Genomic DNA, 9,472 nt, shown 5'->3' with positions numbered 1-9,472 from the left:
GAACACATCACAGGACGAGAGAGCATGACGGAGTGGGTTGCCATCCTGCCACCTCAACCTCCAAACATGGAGACTATCAAGCCTTGGCGCTTCAGAGCATCACACACACACACACACACACACACACACACACACACACACACACACACACACACACTATTAAAACAAAAGTGTTCAACTTAACTCTACTTAACTCTCCTGCTGCACTTAGGCTATTCTGAAAACAATAAGCACTACATGAATGATTTATGTTTATGAGTTGCACTGGCCTATGGGTATCTGATTTATCTGAAATTATAAATCCTATCCATCTGTAAACATTTCTTTCTTTTGGACTCGAGTGCGGGAGAAACTCTGTGCAGCGTGTAAAAGATGATCCTGTTCTTCAGGAATGTTCTCTAAATCTCGGTCGAGTCTTGTTTTATTCCCAATGCTCAATAATTTGGTTCGTGATGAGGTCAATAATTATCTGTGTGTTAAGCGTAAGCTGATGCTAGAACCATTATAGAAACTTATGAAAAGATAAAATACACAGTCAAGGAGTTTGTGCTTTTCTCGCTAACAAGCCGTGTTTTTATTTTTTGTCTTCAAGAGAGAGAGAAAAAAAGGAGGTTTGTGAGAGAATGACCTTTTATAGCTGCTATAACGTAAGAGAGAACAGGAACTTGTTTCATGTATGTTCCACAACATTAAACAGATAAAAAGCAGGATGTGTTGTTGTTTAATAATTTAAAATTGCAATCATTGGCAAATCACTGTGGTATAAGAGGAATAAAATGCTTCATGATGTGCTGTTATTGGAAAATAATCAGCTCTGTGGTGGTAACAGTTACTCTACTTCATGTCAGGCTGCACTGTACACTACACTACAGTACACCCCCAAGTGTTTTATTCCTAACTTAGCTAGTTGTTTTCCAACACTAATCTATAAATCCTACCGCTCAGGTTTTACTTTAAGGGCAGTCCTAAAAATAATTCAAATTTGAGACTGAAAACATGGTTTACAACATTATCATAGATGACAGTTATTCATATGATGGCCTGTTTATTATGCATAGCTACTTGCAGAAAGTTTTGTGAGTATTAGCATTAGCAATGTAGTTGCTATTTGCTTACAGGCAATCGCTAGTAAATCAGTAAAACATGATTATTTCATTTCGTTTTAAGTTTTCAACAGTATTTTTTAACTCCTATGTACAGTGCTGTTAATGTTTTTAAATAAAAAAAATAACTCAAACTGCTTACCACATTGGCTTGATTTTACCCTCCAAACTCAAATCTTTCAGCAGTAATACACACCACAGATATACTGTTAAAGATTAATTTTAGCTCTTTGTTTTGACTCTGTTAGCAGTGTAGCTTCTATTTAGTTTGCTGCGATCTCCTGTAAAATGGCTCCTTTCTTCCCATGAGGAAATAAAAAAAAAAATGCTTGCTCATGGGAAAAAATTTTATGGGTAAGGTCAGGAGAAACTATTCCGTGACCCGATTGCAGGAGAACAGCGAAGCAAGACGCTTCCTACATCAGGCTCATGCCTTGCACAGATGTGCTGTCCATCATCACCCAGGGCACAATGATAAATTAGCATTAATGACCTAATGACACACTATACTGTATTGTGATCCGCTGTATTTATATCTGGACTGTGTGAACGGATGACTGTGTATCGTGCCACTCCAAAGAAAACACACCGGCTACTGGAGCTGATAAGATGGCGAAAAGACCTGGAGACATTCTCTGGATGTGATTTCATCCCACAGAGAGGAGAGAGAGAGAGAGAGAGGGAGAAAGAAAGAGAGAGAGAGAGAAAGAGGGAGAGGGAGGGAGGGAAGGACAGAGGGAGATGATATGAGATGAGATGAGTGCTACTTGCTTTTTTGGGGGGTGATTTTTATGGCTTTGTGTGTGTGTGTGTGTGTGTGTGTGTGTGTGTGTGTGTTTGGATGGTACAGTGGCCTTTCATTACATGAGGAGAGGATCTTATTACCTGCAGCAGTACAGAGACATGTGTTTCTCATGAAGGGCCATACCGAATCCAATTAATTCTCTAAAGTTACATGGAGATAGCTACCCTTCTCTTTGAAATTGGGCATACCACCTTCCATAATCAATAAGTCAAGCTATCACGGCTATGCATAACGAACCCTGTGGCATTTCAGATGGAAAAAAAAAAAAAAACTTTCAATTTTCTCATAAATTCGGATTCACGTTGTAAATTTCAGCTTGACCTAAAAAAAGAATTTGAATATGTTAAATCAGCCGAGCTTTTTTTCCCCCAAAGAGTGAAAGAGTTAGACGTTCATGGGTAAATGTGAAAAACAGGCCCTGGATGCAAAAAATTAAAGACCGCAGGTGGAAATCGTTCAACGGTTTAAAAAGAATAAACAGGTCCATATGGGAGTCAAAGCCTCGGATCGTGACGTCAGACAGATTCCTGCACAAATCAGCTTTAGCGCAAAGGATATATAATGACCCGAGAGCTGTTCATTCGCTTTATAAACTGACAAAAAAGGAAATCTGCTAAGACGACTGTGAAACTGTATTTTGTGCATGTGTATGTTTGTGTGTGTGTGTGTGTGTGTGCGTGTGTGTGTGAGACATGGGAAAGCCAGTGTGTGTGTGTGGCATACACAGGGTAAAAAGGTTGATGGTTAAAACATGGCACGATCGTAATGTAACATGGCACCGTGAACAGGAGCGGGGGCGTTCTGACAATCTGAGCTGCCTCTCAGGATGACTTCCCAAAGCCAACACGCATGAGTTTATTTTGTACTTGTACTTTTATTTTGTAATGTCTGAATCTCTGAATGACGCTCTCAGAGTCGAAGCTCACAGAGAGCTGAACCTTGTCAGAAAGGGCTGGTCAAACTTCAGTCATTATAAAGACATTACAAAGATCATTAGGAGATCATTAGATAAGTTTGGGCACTTATGGGGAAGTAACTAGGCTTCAACAAGCACTGGCTGGAAAATAAATAAATAAATAAATAAATAAGGGGATAGTGGATACAAATAGCAAGATTGCATTTAAATACTTATTTTGGCACAGCTAGCAAGGATTGTGTTTAGAAATGTATTAAAGAGGAAAGATACCTAGTATACTAATTTATTACCCTAATTAATATGACATAGAGTAATTAAATATTAACTCAATCTCTAAGACTGGAGCCTCAAATTCACCATCTTATTAATGTTTTTTCACTTTGATTATTTAATTTTATTTAATTTTTTAAGTACACTCAACAAACATTTCTGAAGTTATGTCATATAAAAACATTAATCAACAGCTGTAAAGGGTGGGCGATATGACAAAAATATCGTATCATGATACTTGGAAGATATTGCTAACAATCTGCCAGGAAAACAGTAGTGTTGCATTTTAAAAACTGTATATAGGGTTTTTTTTTGTAAATTATTTTTATTATATTGAAAAGGAGGGATTCTGTACAAATTTGTAACATTTAAAAAGGTTAAGGATTTCAATCAAAGTTTGGTACTTGTTAAAAAATAGTAACAATACCTACCCATGATATCTCAGAGAAGCGTTTAGTTATCATGATATCAGTATTATATTGTCATATTGCCTAAACGGGAAGTGTAAAAGAGGAGTAGCAACTGTACAAAGAAGGAAGGTTTTTTTTCCCATCATTTTTTACTGGTTAAATGAAGGCTAATTTACTTTAAAGTTTGTTTTTACAGGCTATGTACCTGTTATCAGGCATCACTATACATATCTGTATAGCTACAGTTTTTTTATTTATCTTGCCAGTTATTCGAATGAAAGTTAGATATATAGATATAACAGTTAGGTTAGATATATAGATATAACAGTTTGAGAAGCAAATGTAATGCTTTGTGATTCTTTCTTGTATTAAATAGAAGAAATTGCACTTTCCTGCTTTTAAAGCTGCAATTCAAATTTTATCCTAGTATTTTTTTTTTTTCAGATGAGTATCAGTACCTTTTTGTGTCCTCCTACCATGTCTGAATATGACTGCTGTTTAAAGATGACTTCAGGAGGAAGTAAAGCCACAAATGACCAGAAAAAAGCTCATGTTCCTACAGTCATGTCTTTAAATCAACTTCAGCTAAAGCTAGAGTTAAAAATCACAACTTTGGCTTTAAACAAAAATTCTCACAATGATATCTATGATATCTTTTAGCCACTTGTAGGTTTGTCCATCAATGTTTCATTTTTCTTCAACTTTGTACCACAACATGATGGAAGGGCTTCTGTACAATGTCTTTGATAGCTCTTGCCAGAGAACACTGACTCTGAGCAGAGTATTTCAGCCCTTAATAAGAAATGACACAGATGAGTGTGGAAAGTGTGGAAACTGAGTGCCAGGGAAACTCTGTCAAGAATAAAGATGGCCTCAAGCGAACACAAACAAATGTGATCATATAAAGTGAGTCATGTGGCTATTTAAGATCCACTAATTCCCAACCTGTTACTAACATTTAGCGGAAGACTCTCTAAGTGCAATAATCTATAAAGATTATGCCGCACACTGCACTGAGAAGTAACCTGAGCTCCAGGATCGAACGGCAGCAATTAAGACGTCAAAATGGGTGGCTAATTGTGTTCAGACTCATCAAAAAGATGAGGAGAATAAGATAACAGCAATACCAAAGGGCCACATAGTTCAAAGAAAGCTTTAAGTGTTACCATCATGTCAATCTCTCATTACAGGAGACTTTAATTAACTCTGGAAGATTGAGTGGAATAAAAACGGCGCCGAATAGAAACAAGAGGAAGCCGCAACAGAAGACCAAATCAAATATAATCAGTACAGTTTAAAATAACACAATAACTACGTCATAATTGTCTGTGATTTTGAATTACTAGCAAGAACATCAGATACTTACAGTCTCAGATATACCTCTGCACTAAAACAGTGTAAACACACTGCTACATACTCCATGTCCAAAACTTCCTTTCATTCCTGATCCTCTTGAAAATACCACTTATGGAAAAATCACATGCGAAAATTATAACATGTGAAAGCGCATTCCTGAAGTTGCACATGTAAACATGTCATGTGAACAGTATGCGAACACATATCAAAAAGAATTACTGTGTAAAGCCGAATGTTGAAAATAAAACCACATGCCCTACATGTGACAAATTAACATGTGAAAGTAAACGCATGAAAAAGAATCATGTGTAAGAATCACGTGAAAATAAGTAAATCATGTGTAAGAATCATGTGCATGAATCACATGTGAAAATAAATGAATCATGTCTAAGAATCACATGTGAAAATATATTAATCATGTCTAAGAATCACCTGTGAAAAGAAATAAATCGTGCAAGAATCACATGTGAAAATAAATGAATCATGTGTAAGAATCACATGTGAAAAAAGTGAATCATGTTTAAAAATCACACATGGGCACAAATGAATCATGTAAAAATCAAGTGAAAAATTAATTATACGCAAAAAGCACAGATTAAACGTGCACTACATGTGAAAAGTCCATTACGAATAAAAAAGTGAGAAGCAGCACCTGAAGTGTGTAAATGCCACATTTGAATCGTGCCATTATTCACAGGTAAAGTGATATGACGTTTCAGTAAGTGCGATGGTTCTGACATCCTGAGATGGCGGATGCCTGTTAGGATTTAAACACAAACACTTTTCAGATGACGTCACGCTTTTGTGCAGGCGTCACTCGTCTCTGTTCTTTTAACTCTCAAGTCTTTCAACTCTCAACGGTAAAAGCAGCGCAAAGTGCAGCACCACTGGCTTTGAATTTTCAGAGAGGGAGAAATCTTTTCTCACTGTCCCGTCGATACGAGTCAAGATTTTCAACGGAGTTACGCTCGACTAATTCGCCAGGAACAAAGAGACTGCCTCCAGAGCGCCGTGTGACACGGAAGATGAACAAATTAAACATGTAGAAAAAGAGAAAAAGAGGTGTAACACAAAGTGGCACCTGTAATGATGGGGGAGAGGAATTACTTTCTGTAGATTCGGGATCAAACAAATACGGTAATCGCTCCTCACACCTCTCACTCTGTATCCCTATGTGGCACTGCTGCCTCGCTACCTTGCTACCTCCCTTTCTAATGCTTTCTCTATTCTTGTTTTTTTGTGCCTTTTTCCCCAAGTTGCTGTTTCTCAGGTCTGCCTGAGAAAGAAAAGCCATGCGTTTGGCTCCGCATAAAACAGAGAGAGATTACTCTGACATGGCCCTGCATCTGGCACTCAGCACTCGACCTTACCTTTACTTCACTCATACACACACACACACACACATCAATCACTTCCACATGTCCCACACTTCACCGATACATCCCCAACCCTGATTAACACCATTTTGTTAATTTAGTTTCTGAGACACTCGGACGTTTGATGGGTTGAAGGTCGGACTGGAACGAGGTTAAGCTCATAATTAAGAGAAAAAGCGCAGCTGGGAAGTCGAAAGCTCGAGTCATGTCACGGTGGCCATGTGAAATAACACGACTCTGCATTGTGCGTGTGTGTGTGTGTGGGTGGAGGCATATCTAATACACACTCAGCTCTAGTCACGGCAATCAGCAATTACAGAGAAGGTTTTAGTGGCTGCAAATTAAATTACCATTTAAGAGAAGAAAGAAAGAGAAGGGGGGGAATTGCATCCAACCAAAAAGAGACCCGAGTCAAGAGTGTGAGATTGGGTTACAGATATTGATTTTTTTTTAAAACTAGATACATTAGTGAACTTAATGCTGTCATAATTTCAAATAAACTGTCCTGTTGCAAAGTCTTAACAAGACGCACTAACGGGCTAACAAAGTTAAGGAGTCATTTCCAATTTGTGTCTTTTACATTGCGCTTTAGGTTAACAAACCAGAAAAAAAGATGTACGTTAAAGGTGTCAGATTTCAACAAGCATTTTAAATCAGTAAATATTTTTGTTTTGTCTCGCGTGTTTTCATGAATAACATCTGTAGTTTAGAGATTATGAAATATGGAATGACAAACGAAAATAAAATCAGTATACTAACCATGGGGAAAAAAAAGACAATACACAGACTGATGTTGATGTTTCATATGAGACAAACTCAACTCCTCTCTCCCTCTCCCTCTCTCTCTCTCTTTCTTTCACACCACAAAACCGCAGGCTGTTCGAGGCAGCTTAGAAATCTCTTACATCTGGAGAAGCCATAAGTCATGGGATTTGGTCTGACAGCCATGACAGGCGGAGGGGCGGCCAGAAACAACTGTCTCCTATGTAGTGCTATTTGCGCGAAGGCAGGAGAGGAGGAGCAGGCGCAGGACCACATCCTTCTCCGGCAGATGCGAGCAGCGGAAGCCCTTTTATTCTCTCGCCAGCTGCTCCGTGAATAGGCCCTAAATATTATATAGACAGTAGCTATCGCTTCCAAAAACAGAAATTCCCGGCCGTCTGCTAAAGCTGCTGAGCACATGAGGGCTCATTGTTCAGGGTAGCGGGGGTCACGCTTTCGGACCTCTCGTTCATCTGAAGATTTCTCACATGTTGGCTTGAGATTTATGGCAGAAGCTGCGTGAATATGATACCATCTTGCTTTCTTTGTAAGTAGGGTGGGGGAATTCATACAGATGAATCAGGGGCTGTGACTTTTAATAGGCAAGAACAGAAAATGGAATTTACAGCAATGCTGCGAAGGTGCAGTTTGCCATCCCTTATTTTAGAAGAACACCTTGAGAAGCAGGAGAACCCCCCTAGAACCTCTCAGAAAAAAAAACTGTGCTGTGTGAAGCTCAGAGATGGTGTTGACTCCCTGATGGATGATGTTAAGGGAGTTTGTGGAGGTAGAGTTACTCCACACCTTCACCTCCTCTCTGATCTTCTCTCATTCTTTCTCCGCCCCTCTTCCTCCACCTCCTCGTCCAGCCGGTGCCCAGACGCTGACCCCTCGAGCCACGAGAGAATCCAGAGTGAGAACCACACGCCACACAGGCTGAGCATTTTACCAGCGCCGCCATTCACACACACACACAGAGACAGAGCTTGTGTATGAAGTGTATGGTGTGTAGGAGAATGCAATAACAGAGCAGCCTTGAGTTCCAACGGTGATGTCATGCACATATTTGTTTCTGCTGTCACACAGTCGAGTTCTTTGGCCTCGGCAGAGCCAGAAAAGCCCGTGTCATATGCTGAGTCTTGTATCTTAGCTAACCGTGGCTTAACAAGCCGCCTGGAGGAAGAGACGCAGACAAGGAAGGTGACGCAAGAAGCTAGTATCAGCACTATGAAACCCAAGCCGCTGAATCACTCCAGCACAAGAGAAAATCCCCGGAAACCAAAATAAACCCAGATCCCAGATTATCCGGACCTATATGTACTTTCTGCTATGTTTATTTCGAGCACAAATGGACATACCATTTATTTAACGTGTAAGCCGAAGTCACCAGGCGTTCTGTGCGAGACATTTAAGATGTCGGAATTGGAGGGTTTTGTATATCGTTGTATTTTTCATCCCTGCACTTTGTGACAACCCCTGATTCAGAAAGTCTTGCTATCGATCGCACTGTTTTATGTGTAGGTGAGGAACCTTCTCTTGTGTTTTGATGGAGATAGAGGAACTGAAACACACTTTTCTGAAAAAAATAAATAAATAAATAATGTGAAACAACATAATGTGAATGACAGCAGCACGGAAACAGTCTTGTCCTCCTCAAATATTAAATATATACATATGCCACTGCCAAATATATAAAAAAAAGAAAATGAAAAACAAAATTAAGTATTTTATTTGTAAGACAAACAAGGTTGCTGTTTTTCCGTGATCATTACATTTTTTTTAAAAGAATTTTTTCACTAGCTTTTTTCTAGCTAATAAACTAAGCAAAACGGATTTAAAATAATAAGAATGATAGCAAAGTACAACAATTTAAACAATTTAAAATATATCCCAAACATAAAATATAACAGGTAATTAGTTAAATTTGAAAAACAGAATTTTAGATGATATGACAGTTGCAGAGTTTATTCCTGTATGGATAATATTTTGTTAATTTATAAAAAAAAAAAAAAAAAAAAAGGAAAATAGGAAAAAAAAAAAAAACTCTAAACATAGACTTGAGGAGTATTTTTTGACATCCAGCCACAAACACAGACAGAATAAAAAACAATGATCATGACACCACAGGAAACACCACCATCCTTATGTTAATTTGTTGAAAAAGTATCATGTGTACTTAAGCTAAGAGAGAGAGGTGATTTATTGATGTCCTGACATAGTATTTTGTCAAAAAAGGTGAAGAGCCAGGATAAATTAAATAAAGAACAAAACAGAGACTTGACATGATCGTCAGATGGGACACTGTAACTGTTAGGAGTAAAGATAAGAAAGGAAACAGCAGGAAGATATACTGTAAAATCATTGATATGTTCCAAAAACCTCCCTTTTCACACTCCCCACTGTGATGATGAAGAATAGACACACACAGCAAGGATGCTTCAGAAAGCTAACACGTTCTCCATTTTCTTAATTCC

Source organism: Pangasianodon hypophthalmus, chromosome 22 (genome assembly GCF_027358585.1).
Source record: "Pangasianodon hypophthalmus isolate fPanHyp1 chromosome 22, fPanHyp1.pri, whole genome shotgun sequence".
Taxonomy (NCBI): Eukaryota; Metazoa; Chordata; class Actinopteri; order Siluriformes; family Pangasiidae; genus Pangasianodon; species Pangasianodon hypophthalmus.
Note: the sequence above shows the minus strand (reverse complement) of the source record.